We start from the raw sequence: 16,696 nt of genomic DNA, 5'->3' as shown, positions 1-16,696 counted from the left end.
TGCTTGTGATTTAGGTGTAAAGTCTAAGAAACCATTACCTAACACAAGGTTCCTTATATTTTCTTCTAGGAGTTTGATAATTGTAGGTCTTATATTAAAGTCTTTGAAATATTTTGAGTTGATTTTTATATATGGTGTGATTTAGGGGTCCTTGTTTCTTTTTTTGCAAATGGAGATACAGCTTTCTTCCATTATATTTTAACTGGCTTTAACTAGTGTTGATTTTTCTGTATGTTTTGTTATAATCAATCAACTTTCTTTATTCTTTTACTCTTTTTATTAGTTTCTTAGCTATATCTATGAGACTTAAGTTTACAATAATGAAAATTCTCCTTCTACTATCCCTATGTATTGTTTTTCTCTTTTATCTCTAAATGGAATTAATCAGTACTCATAGAACAATGCTAAGTAATATTCAAGATCCTAGTTATCATAGATTTGTTCCTGACTGGAATGACAGTACTTCAAATGTTCCATCAGTAATATGATGCTGAACTCTGTATTCAGCTATATAGGTCTACTTTATACAAAAATCCCTGTTTAAATTAGGAATATGTATTGAATGCTCTTGTTAATATTCCTATTTTCATAAATATGAAGTGATATCTTTTAACACACACTAAGAAATATGGAAACATTCTCCTTCCTACTGTCGCATCAACTGTCTCCACTCCTGATATTTGTTAATATGTTCTTGATTATTATATAAATTTTTATAATTCTTTATATAATTTTTTCTTCATGTATCATTACTTTCAACTTACATTCTGTTTAGTAATCATAAGCAAATACAACTGTTAAAATTTTTTATGATTCTCACTATTCCTTCATATAATATCTTCCTCAATACCAAATTCTTTATTTCTTAATTTTTATTTATTTCTGTTTGATGGATTTTACCATCATGTAGTGTTTTTTCCCCTAAAAATATCAATTGGCTGCTATATCTACAGAGTCCTTTCATATACACTTTACTTTCTCATTGTTTTCTGCATGCATGACAAATTGGTTGGGTGGAAATGTCTAGAGTCATATTTGTTTTTCCTCTTCAGAGCTTGGGGGATATTGCTGTCATGTCTTTGGATGGTGCTGTGGGTAAATGAAGTTAATGTGGTAACTTATGCCTTAGCAATGACACTTAATTTCTGTTATACTGGCCATAAGATTCTTTTTTTTATTTTAAAATCCAGTAACATCCCCTGGAAGTATCTCTATGTTAGTAATTCTTTTCCACCATCACATTGTGTTCTTTCAATTGCCTTGTTCAAAAGTATCATCATCCTAGTAATTTTTTTTACTCTGAATCTCTGATTATATATTCACTTCTATTATTCATGTGATTTACTTCTCTATTTCTTTTTCGTCTAAAATCTTCTGTATTTTGTATTATTTTCTTAACCATGCTAAAATCCTAAAAGGTGTCTAACAGTATGCAAAATCTCTATGGTTGCACAAAGGAAGTAGAGGACCTACTTATTCTAAAGAAGTTTGTCATTGTTTTACTGTCTAAAAGGTCTCAAAAATTTATTTTGTTATTTATGTGTTAATCCATTCATTCATTCATTAGTTTGTTTTAATTTTATGGTAAAAACAAAGCATGAGAGCTAAATTCAGTTAGCACCTCTGCTCTTGAGCTTTAGAAATGCACACTGTATATGAGATGGAGTTATGTCAATTATATAAGTATATTTTCTGTCTACTTTGAAGAACATACTATGCTGCTCACAACACTCTGTGAATAGCATATGCTATGAGATCATATGCTATGATCAGAATGGGTCATATGTTATGACAGACCTTGGTGTCTCTTGGCAATCCTGGTAGGAAAAAAAGGATGGAGCACATACAAGGTCAAAATCCATGAGTTTTCAAATGGGGAAGGGAAAAAATAAAAATATGGTGGATTGGAAAAGAATGTCTCTCTAGAAAGTGTGCAAGAAGGCAGAACTAAAGCTAAGAAAACAAGGTTTTGTACTAAAGCCCTCCCATTAGTAAACTCATTGTGCATATTTTATTTACATTTATTTACATTTCCCTCCTGGTTCCAGCCAGAGAACTAAAGAGTAATATTTAGGAACCAATTTTTAGCAGGCAATCTGGAATATTTTTTGAAGTTTTTTTGTTGTTGTTGTTTTTCCCTGAATTACAATTCTCTTAAGTTATTCTTAAACTTCTCAAAAGGCTGCATTGCACAGATAGCACCTATGGCAGTTTGAAATTATTTCATGAATCTCAAAAAGAGAAAGATTATGTTTTGAAACTAATATATTTCTGTGGGTGTGATACCCTTTGATTATGCATTAAATTTGGTTGAGAGTCCTTTAATTAGATTGATTGATAAGGTCAATTTAGGGCTTTTGGTTGAACTAAGTCAATGAAGCATGACTCAGGTTAAGTCTCTGCCCTCTTGCTGGGTCTAATATAAATAGAGACACAGAGAAAAAAAAAGACACAAACAGATAAAGGAAGCTGCCACTTTTGATTCAGCAACATGAGAGAAAGTTTTCACCCACATCTGAACTGTAAGGAGAGAAGACCCCAAGAAGCACAAAGATCTGAGGTCAAGAGGGAGATGAGTCTTCTCCTCTTTTTTGATGTAGATTCTACTCAGCACTTTTTTCCCAAAAAACCCCAGTTTCATCAAAGTTAAAAATATGGTGGGGAATAAAACTTTCAGCCTCTACGTAGTCTTGAACTCATCAGCAGCCTTTTTATTAGCACTCACTGCCTCACCATGCCCCATAACACTATGGATACTGGTTCTCTTTTTAACTTTATCAAACCAGCTATGGCTGATCATCATCACCTGGTTCAGGTTTGTTTTTCAAAAGATCAGCATCCAACACGTTCACTTTTTCACACATCATGGCTTCTGATACACTTTCACCCATTAACTCCTTCTCATTTACCCAAATTAATTGCAGCTTTTCAAGTTCCTCCAGTGTTTGAGGATGTTGTTTTTTACTGCTTTAACTCCTTTCACAACATCAGCTTCTTTATTCTTAATGATGGTGGAGACCATTGTTCTAAGTATACCATATTCCCTAATAAGATCAGTAATGGGAATACTGCTCTCATATTTACCTGTTATTTCTTTCTTTTTTTTTTTTTTTTTCTCAATGGTAGTATGAGGTGATTTTCTTTTCTGGTCAGCACTATCATTGCTCATTTTCTTAAGACCCATGATGAGGGAAAAAAAATGCAAAAATACACAAAATGACACAGAAGCTAAGGTAAGACTGCAATGGAATGTGCACAAGACAGGAGCTACTACATGACTAATGAGTGACCCCTTGATTCAGTTCTAAAGTGTAGGGACTCATGAGGCAACTGATACTGACAAGTTCTAACTTGAATATCAAGTACTAAACAAATAACAAGTACCAGGACAAAATTTTGACATCAAAATGCATCAAGTACAAAATTCAATGAGTTTCAAAACTGTCAAGTACCAAGGTATGACTACCAGAATTGCCTATTGCTGCAGAAAGGCAGACACCTCTGCAGTGATCGGCGGCCATCTTGTGTTGCCATGTGGTGGTTGACTTTGGTGCCCTGATCTTGAATTCTCACAGTCTTGAAACTTTTACCCCAAATTAATCCCCTCTAGCAAACCAAAACAGGACCCTTATGCTGGTGTACTATGGTGGATGATTCAGATTGGAGACAGAAAAGGAAAGCTTGGCATTGCCTTACTCACCCTCCATCAAGACTAATGCAGTGGGATTAGCATCCTCATAAGGGAGCGAGAGAGAATTAGAATTCAAGTCTAGGCTCAGCAAGGAGCAATAGGAAAATGAGGCAACCTATAGTCACCCTAAGAATTACATTGGGGGAAGCTGATTTGGCTCAACTGATAGAGCATCCACCTACCACATGGGAGGTCCAGGGTTCAAACCCAGGGCCTCCTGATCCTTGTGGTGAGCTGGTCCACATGCAGTACTGATGCACGCAAGGAGTGCCATGCCATGCAGTGGTGTCCCCCGCACAGGGGAGCCTCATGTGCAAGGAGTGAGCCCTGTAAGGAGAGCCGTCCAGTGCAAAAAAAGTGCAGCCTGTCCAGGAGTAGCACCACACATACGTAGAGCTGATGCAGTAATTTGACACAACAAAAAAGACACACAGATTTCTGGTGCTACTGACAAGAATACAAGCGGACACAGAACACACAGCAAATGGACACAGAAAGCAGACAACGGGGGTGGGCGGGGAAATAAATTTAAAACAATAATAAATCTTAAAAAAAAAAAGAATTACACTGGGCACTTATGAAAGACATAGATTCCAAGTAGGTTTGCACTGGAACCTGAGAATCTGTATATTTGCCAAGATTAGTTTTATAATTAGCTTATTTTGTGAAAATCTGAACTATTGGCTATTTCTCACTTAAAAACAAGAATAAACCAATTACAGATGTTTTCATTTTCATAGTTGTGTGTATGTGTGTATATACAAGAGATATGTTGATTACGCACTACAGTAATGTTTCTTTGTTGATTGACATTTTCCTTAAATTTGCATGTATTTGATTAACAAAAAATTTTAAAGCATAATTTATCTTTTCCACAGGCAAATTTGCTCTCCAATGGGACAAAGTTTTAATATTGAGAAAGCATGTTTCAAGTACATTTAATTTGCTCTGCCGCAAATTCCTGAAACTTATCATTTCATTAAGTAAGGTAATATGCCATATATGAAAGCATATAAACTATAAATTTTGAGGACTATATAAGTGTATGATATAAGAGTTCTCATTATTTAATTTTATTTTCAGTTTCGTTAAACTACATTCTCACCAATTCATGGTTTTATTTTTAGTGGCTCAGAATTTTTCAGAAACAAACCTTCAAAATTTTTGTTACAGTAATTATCAAGTCAAAAACACAATTCCTTTGTCAATCTACATCTAAATAATTTAGTAGATGGCAATTAATTTTAAAAGATGCAATTTAGCTTGGAAGGGTGTTCACAAAAAAATAACTAGAAGGTAGATTATTCACTCAGCAATTCAAAATAAGTGAAGACAAAGTTTCGGTAACCAGGAAGAAGATTCAGATTGGAGTTTAGTGTGCAGGATTTTGTCAGGGAGTGTCCTCGGAATCAGCATCTGTGGGATGGAGAGTTTCTTAGTTTTCGAAGACTGTTCTGACAAAAACCATGAACTGGTTGGCTTAAACAACAGGCATTTGTTGTCTCTCAGTTTTAGAGACTAGAAGTTGGACAGCAAGTCTTCAGCAGACCATGTCTTCTCCAAAGATTGTAACATTCTGGTGGTGGCTTGATCTCTCCCTCTATGACTTGGTAATCTATCTCCTGTCACTTGTGGTTTCTACTCCTCTTGCTTTGTCATCGCCTTGTAGGGACTCCAGCCATAACATATAAGGTCCACCCTCATTCAGGTTACTTTCACCTTAAACAATAATATGTGCAAACACCCTGTTAATAAATGGGTTCACACAGATAGGACCAGGGGTTAGAACTTGAACATGTCTTTTGTATGAGACATAATTCAATTCCCAGCTGAAGGGAGAAAAGCAGTATTGGGCAGAAATCCTTATAGCCATCTATGGACATCTCTGGAGGTAGAATGGCCCACTGGAGTTTTCCTGATTGGTGATTTGAGCTGTATGTACCAGAAAAACATGTTCTTTAAGTTATTCCAGGGAACTTCTGGGAAAATGGTATTGAAATAGACAGGCAGAGCCTGACTCTCTCACTAAGAAAAAAGTGGAGAAAGGGCAACAGCCTATCTGAGGGAGTTGCTTTGGATATATAAAGAATGGGAAGTGCTTATCATCTAGGGGGAAATTTGACAGTTAAAAAAGCCAAAGGAAAACCTTGACTTGCTCACCCCTGTGTACAATTCGTGTACACTGTGCTCAGGGCAAGTATCCTCAGTGGAGAATCTGGCTCCCACTACCAAGGGAGGGTTCCCTGGGAGGAAGAGGGGTCTAATGGAGAGTGGAGAGTGATTTCATTGCAGTGATTTTGGTCAGCTGAGCCCCTTGGAATCTTGGAAGGGACCCCAACTCCATGGGGAGACGGAAGAGGGTATTCTGCTCAGGCAGGCTACCTCACTCAACCTCCCTGAGAGACAAGAATTAGATTAGAGAGGGGATAGAGATGCATGCCTAATCAACTCTGGCAAACTGATATGTAATCCACCTGAGGGAAAGGGGACTGATAGAGCCAGTAAGCTTTCTGAAACCTAATTAACCTGAGGAGTCAATTTAGCTCAGTGTAGGAGTTCCAGCCTTGCATATATTGAGGTCCCTAGTTTGATTCTTGGGCCTCCTTAGAGAAGTGATCCAGAGAGTGACTTCACTGGGCTCTCAGGCACCCAGCTCATACCTTAAGACAGGAACATAAAGACTTTTTGTTATTGTTTTAGGTTTTCTTGGATCTGTTATTTTTTAAAGGCTCCTTTTTTACCCGCTTATTTTACTCACTAAACCCAGTACATCCCCTGTGGAGGGCGGGCTTCAGGGTGATTGATTGATGAACACTGGCAACCTAAGAAGCTCCTTAGGGGCCTAAGAGAGATGTTTTTTCCTAGGTGGTTTTTGGCTTTTTTTTAGTTTAGTTTTGTTTCTTGTTTGTTGTGTTTCTCTTTCTTTGATTCTTTTTTTTTTAATCTATTTTTTCTACCTACTTTATTTCTTTTCTTTCTTTCATTTTTCAATCTCCTGTTTTCTGTTGTTTTTCTTTCATTCCACCTCTTTTTGTTTGGTCTTCCTTTTGTTTTTGTTTTTATTTCTCTCACTTTTTTCTTTTTAAAATTTTTTTTTTGTTTTCCTCTTTTCTCATCATTCCAGGCTTTTAATTCATTCTATATATTTTTCTCTATTTTATTTCTCATCCCATTTTTTCTAAGTCTTGTACAGTTCCTTTTTAATTATTATTATTACTATTATTTTTCTCTTATTGCTTTCCTTTGTTCTGGTCCTAATATTTTTTCCCAGGGAACACAGCTAACAAAAATAAAATTGAATAAGAATAATGAAGTGTTAAAGAACACCTTACAACAAACTCAAAAACAAAAACAAAATAAAACCCTTGAATAGAAAGAAAAGTTAGCCAACCAAATAAACCAATCAAGATAAACAGATGCCTAGACACCAAAACAATTACAAGCCATACTAAGAAACAGGAAGACATGGCCCAGACTAATGAAAAAAACTTAAACCGAAGGAGATGCAGAATGAGGAACAACTAATCAAAGATATCCAAACAAATATCATGAATCAACTTAATGAAATGAAGAAAGAGATTAAGAATATTTAGAAGACAGTGGGAGAACATACTGAAGAAATTGTAAACATATATAAAAAGATAATATATCTAATGGTGATGAATGGCACAATGCAAAAAGTGAAAAATACACTGGAAGCATATAACAGCAGATTTGAACAGGCAGAGGAAAGAATCAGCAATGTGGGAGAGAATATATCTGAAATCAGACAGATAGAGGAGATAGGTAAAAAGCAAAAAAAATCCAGCAGGGACTTAGGGATTTGAAAGACAACATGAAACACACAAACATACACATTATAGGCATCCTAGAAGGAGAAGAGAAGGGAAAGGGGGCAGAAGGAGTTTTGGAAGAAATAATTTCCCCAACTCTTTTGAGGGATATGTATGTATAGGTCCAGGAAGCACAACACAGCCCAAACAATATAAATCCTAACAAGCCTAATCCAAGACATATACTTATCAAATTGTCCAATGCTCAAGACAAAGAGAGAATACTGAAAATAGGAAGAGGAAAAAAGATCCATCACATACAAGGGAAATTCAATAAGATTAAGTGCTGATTTCTCATTTGAAACCAAGGAGGCAAGAAGAGAGTGGTATGATATAGTTAAGGTGTTTAAAGACAAAATCTCTGAGCCAAGAATTATGTATCCAGAAAAGTTGACATCCAAAAATGAAGGAAAGTTCAAAATACTTACAGATAAACAGAAATTGAGAGTTTATCAACAAGAAATGTTTCCTTCAAGATATATTAAAAGGACTTCTTCAGATTGAAAGGAAAAAAAAACAGAAGAGAGAGGGTTGGAGGGGAGTGTAGGAAAGAAAATTATTGATAAAAATAACTAAAAAGATTAAAAGAGAAATAAAAACAACATATAGCATAAATAAACCTAAAGAAAATATGGCTAATGTAACTAATTCCTTGACAATGATAACACCGAATATTAATGCATTAAACTCAGCAGTAAAGAGACACACATTGTCAGAATAGATAAGGACATATGACCCATCTATATGCTGTCTACAAGAAACTCACTTAGACTCAGGGATACAAGGAGGCTGAAAGTGAATGATTGGAAAATCATTTTACATGTAAACAATAACCAAGAAAGGGTGGGAGTAGCTATGCTAATAGCAGACAAATCAACATTAAATGTGAAACTATTGTAAGAGACAAAGAAAGACACTATATATTAATTAATGAAAGGTGTAATCTATGAAGAAGAACAATCATAAACATTTATGCACCTAACTTGAGTGCCTCAAAATATATGAGGTAAACAATGGAAAAACTAAGTGGAGAAATAGATACATCTACAATTATAGTGGAGGACTTTAATACACCATTATCACCATTAGACAGAATATCTCAGCTGAGGATCAATAAAGAAACAGAGACTTTGAATAACTCATTAGAGGGCCTGGACCTAATAGACATACAGAGAATTACACTGAAATACAGCAGGATATACATCATCTCAAGTGCACATGGATCATTCTCCAGGAGAGATCAAATGCTAGGCTACAGAACAACTCTCAAAGAATTCAGAAAGATTGAAATGATACAAAGTAATTTATCTGACCACAATGGAATGAAACTGGAAATCAGTAAGAGGCAGAGAACTAGATTAGGCACAAAGATATGGAAGTTAAAAACACACTTTTAGACAGTCAGTAGGTCAAGGAGGAAATTCCAAAAGAAATCAGTTACTATTTTGAAACAAATGAAAATGATAACACAATGTAGAAGATGTGTGATATGGGGGCATTTTCAGGACTTGGAGTTATCCTGAATGATATTGCAGGGATAGATGCAGGACATCATATATCCAGCCATGGCCTGCTGAATGGACTGTGAGAGAGTCCACTACAATGTGGGCTATAATCCATGCTGTGTAGCAGTGCTCCAAGATGTGTTCACCAAATGCAATTAATATGCCACACAGATGAAAGAATTTGGGATGTGGGAGGAGTAGAAGGGTGTGGGTAATGGGGGTATATGGGATCCTTTTATATTTTTTAATATAACATTTTGTATGATCTATATATCTTAAAATTTTTAATCTGTTTAAAAAAAACTATGGAATGAAGCAAAGGCAGTACTGAGAGGAAATCCATATTCATAGACATAAATGCTTATATTGAAAAAAAAGAAAGAAAAAAATCAAAGACCTTAACTGCACACCTGGAGGAATTAGTAACAGAACAACAAACTAACACTAAAGCAACTAGAAAGAAGGAAATAAAAAGATTAGAGCAGAGCTAAATGAAATTTAAAATAAGAAAGCACTAGAAAAAATGAAACCAAAAGCTGGCTCTTCAAGAAGATTAATAAAATTGACAACCCCCAAACTAGACTAACAAAGAGAAAAAAGAGAGAAGAGGCAAATACATAAAGTAGCAATGAAGGGGATGTCACTACTGACCCCTCAGAAATAAAAAATATCATAAAAGTAATTTGAAATATTATATGTCAACAAGATGGATAACTTAGAGGAATGGACAAATTCCTAGAAACACAAAAGCAGCCTACATTTACAAAGAAGAAATTGATGAATTAAACAGACTGATCACAAGTAATGGGATTGAATTAGTCATCAAAAACTTCCCAATTAAGAAGAGTCCAGGACCAGACGGCTTCACAGTTGAATTCAACCAAATATTCCAGAAAGAACTAACACCTATGCTGCTTAAACTCTTTCAAAAAATATAAGTAGAGGGAACATTGCCTAACTCATTATATGATGCCAACATTGCCCTAATGCCGAAGTCACACAAAGATGCCACAAGAAAGGAAAACTATAGACCAATCTCTCTCGTGAACCTAGATGCTAAAATCCTCAACAAAACATTTGCTAATTGTATTCAACAACACATCAAATGAATTATACACCATGACCAAGTAGTTTCATCCTTGGTATGCAAGGATGGTTCAACAGAAGAAAATCAATGTAAAATACCACATTAATAGATCAAAAGAAAATAATCACATGATTGTATCTATAGATACAGAGAAAGCATTTGACAAAAATACAGCATGCTTTCCTTAAAAAAAAAAAAAAACTCTTCAGAAACTAAGAATAGAAGGAAACCTCTTCAATGTGATGAAGGGTATATATGGAAAACCCACAGCTAACACCACATTCGATGGTGAAATCCTAAAATGTTTCCCTCTATATTCTGGAACAAAACAAAGATGCTCACTGTCAACGTTCTTATTTAACATCCAAATTGGAAAGGAAGAAGTAAAAATTTCACTATTTTCAGATGACATGATCCTATACATAGAAAGACCTGAGAAATCTACAACAAAGCTTCTAGAGCTTATAAATGAGTTCAGTAAAGTGACAGTTAGAAGAATTATGTGCAAAAATCAGTAGCATCTCTGTACACTAATAATCAGTAATCAGAGGAGAAAATGAAGAAAAAAATTCCATTTTCAATAGCAACCAAAAGAATCAAATACCTGGAAATAAATTTAACTGAAAATGTAAAGGTCTTGTATACAGAAAATTGCACAACATTATTAAAGGAAATCAAAGAAGACCTAAACAAATGGAAGAATATTCCCTGTTCATAGAAAGGAAGACTAAGCATCATTAAAATGTCCATCCTACCCAAACCAATTTAAAGATTTGAAGCAATCTCAATAAAAATTACCACAGCATTTTTACTGAATTAGAAAAGCTAACTATAAAATTTATTTGAAAGGGCAAGGGCCCCAAGCAGCCAAAGACATACTGAAAAAGAAAAATGAAATCAGAGGAATCACACTACATGACTTTAAAACACACCACAAAGCTACAGTTGTTAAAATGGCATAGTATTGGCAGAAGGATAGACATACTGGCTAATGGAATCAAGTTGAGAGTTTTAATATAGATCTTCACATATATGGTCAACAATATTCAACAATGTCACCAAGCCCACTCGACTGGGAGAAAATGACCTCTTTAACAAATGGTGCTTGGAGAACTGGATATCCATATGCAAAAGAATGACAGAGGAACACCATCTCACACCTTATACAAAAATTAACTCAAGATGGATCAAAGATGTAAATATAAGAGCCAAGACCATAAAGATTTTGGAAGATAATGTGGGGAAGCATCTACCAGATCTTGTAGTAGGAAATGGTTTCATGAATTTTATACCCAAAGCACGAGCAACAAAATAAAAAATAGAAAAATTAAAATTTAATTCTCAAAATTAAAAATTTTACACCTCAAAGGAGTTTGTCAAGAAAGTGAAAAGGTAGCTGACTCAATAGGAGAAAATCCAGTGGGGCCCAATATCCAGCATATATAAATAAATCCTGTATCTTAAAAATAAAAAGACAACCCATTTAAAAAATGGGCATGTGATTGAAAAGACACTTCTCCAAAGAAGAAATACAAATGGCTAAAAAGCTCGTAAAAAGATGCTCAACATCACTAGTTATTAGGGAAATGCATATCGAAACTACAATGAGATATTATTTTACACCCATTAGACAGATGGCTATTGAATAAACAGAGGGTTACAAGTGTTGGAGAGGATGTGGAGGAAAGGGAACACTTATCTACTGCTGGTGGGAATGTAGAATGGGGCAGCCATTGTAAAGGACAGTTTGGCGGTTCCTCAGGAAGCAAATATAGAACTGCCATATGATCCAGCAATTCAACTGCTGGGTATTTATCCAGAAAAAATTGAAAGCAGGGACACGAAGAGATATATGCACTCCAGTGTTCATAGCAGCGCTATTCACTATTACCAAAAGTTGGCAGATGATTAGATAAGCAAACTGTGGTATGTGCATACAATGGAATATCACTCAGCTATAAGAAGGAATGCAGTATTAACACAGAGGATAACGTGGATGATCTTGAAGATCTTATGTTGAGTGAAGCAAGCCAGGCACTGAAGGACAAATATTACATGACCTCACTGACATGAATTAAACAAATTAAGCAGATTCATAGAGTTAGAGTCTGGAAGACAGATTTACAGGAGAGAGAAAGGGAGTAGAGGGTTGTGAGTCAATGCCCATATGGGCAAAATCTCTTACAAGGTGGAAGGGTGTAGTTGTTCAGTAAATGGGCTTGACAGTGGTTCCATGATGCTACTGGGTTGAGTAGTGCTGGTTTGTGAGGGGGATTGAACGGGGGTTTGGATTGTACTATTCATGGAACTGGGGGAAGGTCAGAGGAAGAAACATGTGAAGGGAGAGACCAACAGACACCACCACATGCCTTGCCATGTGGTAGGAGAGCTAAGGATGAAGACTGGGTTTGGATATTTTTTGGCCTCAAACTGCAAGCTAATAAATTTATATTGTTTAAAGTTTCATAGTATCATAGTATCACCTTTAAGCAACCTAGAAAACTAAAGCAAACTGTTTGGGTGGTAATGGCAGAGCCTTTATAACCTACCTAGAGCAGTCCTAAGACATGGGCTTTGTGGGAAGTGGTTTTGGAAGTGGCAGCTTTCTGCAGTGGAGGCAATCCCTGAAGGAGCTAAGGGTAGAAGGATTCCTTCTAACAGCACTACTTCTGGTGATCTAGGATGTACACCATCGTCCCCAGTGAGATACTTCTTGTGCCATTTGGATCTAGTTCATAAGCATTTTGACAGAAGTTCCTCCAGGATTCTAATGGGTCTCTCTTTGTGAGGAAACTTAGAAGTAGAAGATTAATAAGACAAATTATAGCCCCAATGTGTTTAAGTGTTGCAACTGATACCTATTTTCTTTTCTTTCTTTTATCCATTCAACATTTATTTCCCCTTCATTTACACCTGTGGCATGACACAAACCCTCATCTCCAAGAGGTCACCCTGCATTCCTCAAGACAATGTTACTGCATGTAACTATATACCAACAGAATGGGCAAAGGTGTGCCAAAAGGCACCCAAGTGGATTATCTGGGTGCCAAATGAACTTCTCCCTGACCTCATCTTGCTGACAGCAGTCCTACATCCCACTGATGATCAGAGTCAATTAACCTTGCCAAGTGGGAAACTCCCTTTTTTGCCCTCTGTTCCTGTGGCATGAAGAGTCTGAAGTGCTCAGTTATCAATATGGCAGGTGTCAAGGAATTCAACTAGGACAATGAGTAAGTATTACTGAAAGTAGTATTCAAGTCTTTATTCACTTGCTGTGGTCATGTAAGCAAGAGGCAAAATAAGGTACTGATTCCACATTCGACTTTTCTCCACAATATGGCAACAAAGGGGTACAAGTAGATCAATACAGATTGTGGGGGGGTAGGGTCTCAATGGAGAGGACCCCTGAAAAAAAGGCTCCTGCTGTGGGTCTGGGGGTCTGGGCAGTGGAGAGATGGAGAAGGGCTAGGAATAGAAAAATACTGAGAAAGAACTGAGAAAACACCCCAATGAAGAGACCTTGGCAATGCTCCTGTAAAGTTCCCCAATAAGGAGGCCTGGAAGGGAGGTACTTGGGCTAGGAATGCAGTTATGCATTTTTTTGCCAGAAAACCAAGGTCACAATTTATTATTATTATTATTGCTCATGATTTCATGGAGTGACTTTGATAGGAGTGGGATGGGAGACATTCTTCTTTTGTTATTTTTTAAATATATTTTTTATTATTTTAAAAAAATGCTTAGATTACACAAAATGTTACTCAAAAAAATACAAGGGATTCCCATATGCCCCACTCTTCACACCTTCCACCCTTCTTCACATTAACAGCTTCTTTCATTAGTGTGCTACATTCATTTCAAAGGATGAACACATTTGAGCATGACTTGCTTGGCAAGCTTTTGAAGAGTGGTGCTGTGGGCAGGAGATTCAGAGCCATACCCAGAACATATGTCTAATTCTGTCCAAATCAATCCCTGGCTCTACCTGGTGAAAGAGGCCCAGTGTTGTCAACTTGCCACAAAGTGGCTTGTCTCCTCAAGATTCTGTGCCACATTTAGGGCTTAGTATCTGACAGGTTGGACACTCAGCAGTGGTAATAACTAGATTAGCTTCATTAAGTGCCAGTTAGTATAGTCACAATATCAGGCTACTAAAATAGCACTTCTGCCACCATGACCATTTAATTTATATGTTCACTATGCCAAGCCTGGGGTGGTTGATAATAGAGAGTGGTTGACATCAACTGGTGACTGAATATTTTTCTAATTGGTTATTTAGTGTCTCTTTTGTGATACATGCTCTCTGGTGAGCGTTAACATGATAAGAAGAACTTTACACTTTCTGCCCAATCCTATATGTTTATTCTAAGACTTTTGGTCCTTAGTCTTCCAATCTTTCTTCCTCTGGGTCCCTGAGTATTCAGGCTATTATCTGTGCTCACAGGTCAGTATATATTCTAACATCTAGTGGCTTCTGAACAAATGATCAAGTGCACAGTCTTCAGGTCTTCCCATTTGAAGAATTTTCCTTTCCAATGTTTTTTCAGTGCCACCCATGAGTGAGGGTCTAGTGTAGCTGCCCTCCATTTTCAAAATACATCCAATTAACAGCTGAAATATTCAGGAACCAAGCTCAGACTTCTGAATTTACAGAAGTCTACATACACCCACAGGTGTGAGTTGAGGGCAGGACACTTGTTGAAAGCATGAAGTCAGGGCTGCCATAAAATTTGCTCATGCTCTTTTCTTTTCATGCTTAGTTCTGGTTATACCACTTCCAACATACAGTGACTTGTTGCTCAACTTGCCCAACTTTGTAACTCAGTGGAGTCTTCTACACCCCAGCTCACTATGGGCAATTACATACACTTAGTCACTGTTGCTCTGTGGTGAGGGATACCATCTCTTCTTGGACTGAGTAAAGTTGTTTTCAAAAACAACTTCTTGGACTGTAAAATGACAAGGCAGGTGTGACAGTTTGAGATTATTTATGAATCCCCAAAAGGGGAAGATTATGTATGTAAACTAATCTATTCTGTGTTTGATACCCTTTTATTATATTGGATTCAGTTGAAAGGCCCTTGATTAAATTAACTGTAAAGATTAGTGCTTTTGATTCGACCGAGTCAGGAAGGCCTGACTCAGGTTGGGTACCTGTCTCCTTTGTGGACCTACATAAATGGGCACTCACTCAAGAAGACATACAGGAAAAAAAGAGAGTGCCATTAATGCCAGTAGGGAGAACTTTGTCATATTGCAGAAGGGAGAAGGCTCAAACAGCTAAAGCCCTGGAGATGGGTGAACCATTTTGTCTGAGAGCCTACAGAGAAGAGACCAAGCAGAGATCAGCAATCATCTAGCTTCAATACATGGCAACTGACTTTGGTGAGAAAACAACCTTGAATTGGACTCATAGGGCCTTGTAACTGTAAGCTTCTACCCCAAATAAATACCCTTTATGAAAACCAAAAGATTTCTGGTACTTTGCACTGCACCCTTTTGGAAGACTAATATAGCAGGCAACTTAACATGCACGTGGAACAAAACTAAATATATACTATCATCCCTTCCATGTGAATGCAAACTGTTTCTTAACCTCTTTTTAATATGGAAAACCCCCAACACATTTGCTAATTAAATGATACATCTTATACCTGATGTGATGTTACTTAGCTCTAGCACAAATGTTATGTCTGGCACAGCAACTGCAATTGTGACTACAACCAGTTAAATTTGAGGTGGTGTATCATCTTCTTCCATCTGATTTCTGCAAAGGCAATACTGGAAAATTAAATGTAGATATAAGGGGGCCAACACTTTACTGTTACAGGTTGTATTAATGTCTACCATCCTCCACCAATATATGATACTGCAGTTGGCTACTTATCTTTGCCAGGTCGGGGAGTGGTTTTAGGACTTCCATTCTCCACTATAACAGTTCTGAGCTCATAGGGCAAGCATCCAGTGTGGACTTGCCCTAACAACCACGTATGTCCACCCTTATACAGCAGGAGATTAGGGTGGATCTGTGAAATCAGTATAAACTGTATCTAATTATTGACTGAATCCCATGTGCTGCACTCAAAAAAGGCAGCATGGTGATGCTTTAAGTCTCCAGTTACCGAAGTCCCCTTGTCTGAAATGTTTGGATATTCCCAGTGTAAAGTTACTCAAACACATCGCTAGTAAAAGGCTGGATAAATCATTACCTAGTACACTTGCCATGGTTTTGCAGATTCCTTTCCCCAAATAACCTAGGTCAGGTTCTGACCCTGGGAAAGGAAATTTAACTTTAGTGGGACAACTTCCCTCAGCCTCTGGATCATACATCTTTATTTCTTCTGAGGGTACTTGTTGAGTGATATGGGTCTTGAAAGTTCATCTGCTACAGTGATCAATTTTCCCTTACTTTAAGAGGCTTTTCAGTAGAGTTCACATCATCTTTTGGGGTCCTTGCCAGTATGTTAAATCTTGCATCTCCTAAGTTAAGAAGTTCTCATTTGTTTAATCTATGTTCCAGTTGCCATGACCAAGCAACCCTAGAATTGCAATTCAACTGTTAGGTATAGATCCACTAATA

Source organism: Dasypus novemcinctus, chromosome 15, assembly GCF_030445035.2.
Source record: "Dasypus novemcinctus isolate mDasNov1 chromosome 15, mDasNov1.1.hap2, whole genome shotgun sequence".
Taxonomy (NCBI): domain Eukaryota; kingdom Metazoa; phylum Chordata; class Mammalia; order Cingulata; family Dasypodidae; genus Dasypus; species Dasypus novemcinctus.
This window is presented reverse-complemented; position numbering follows the sequence as displayed.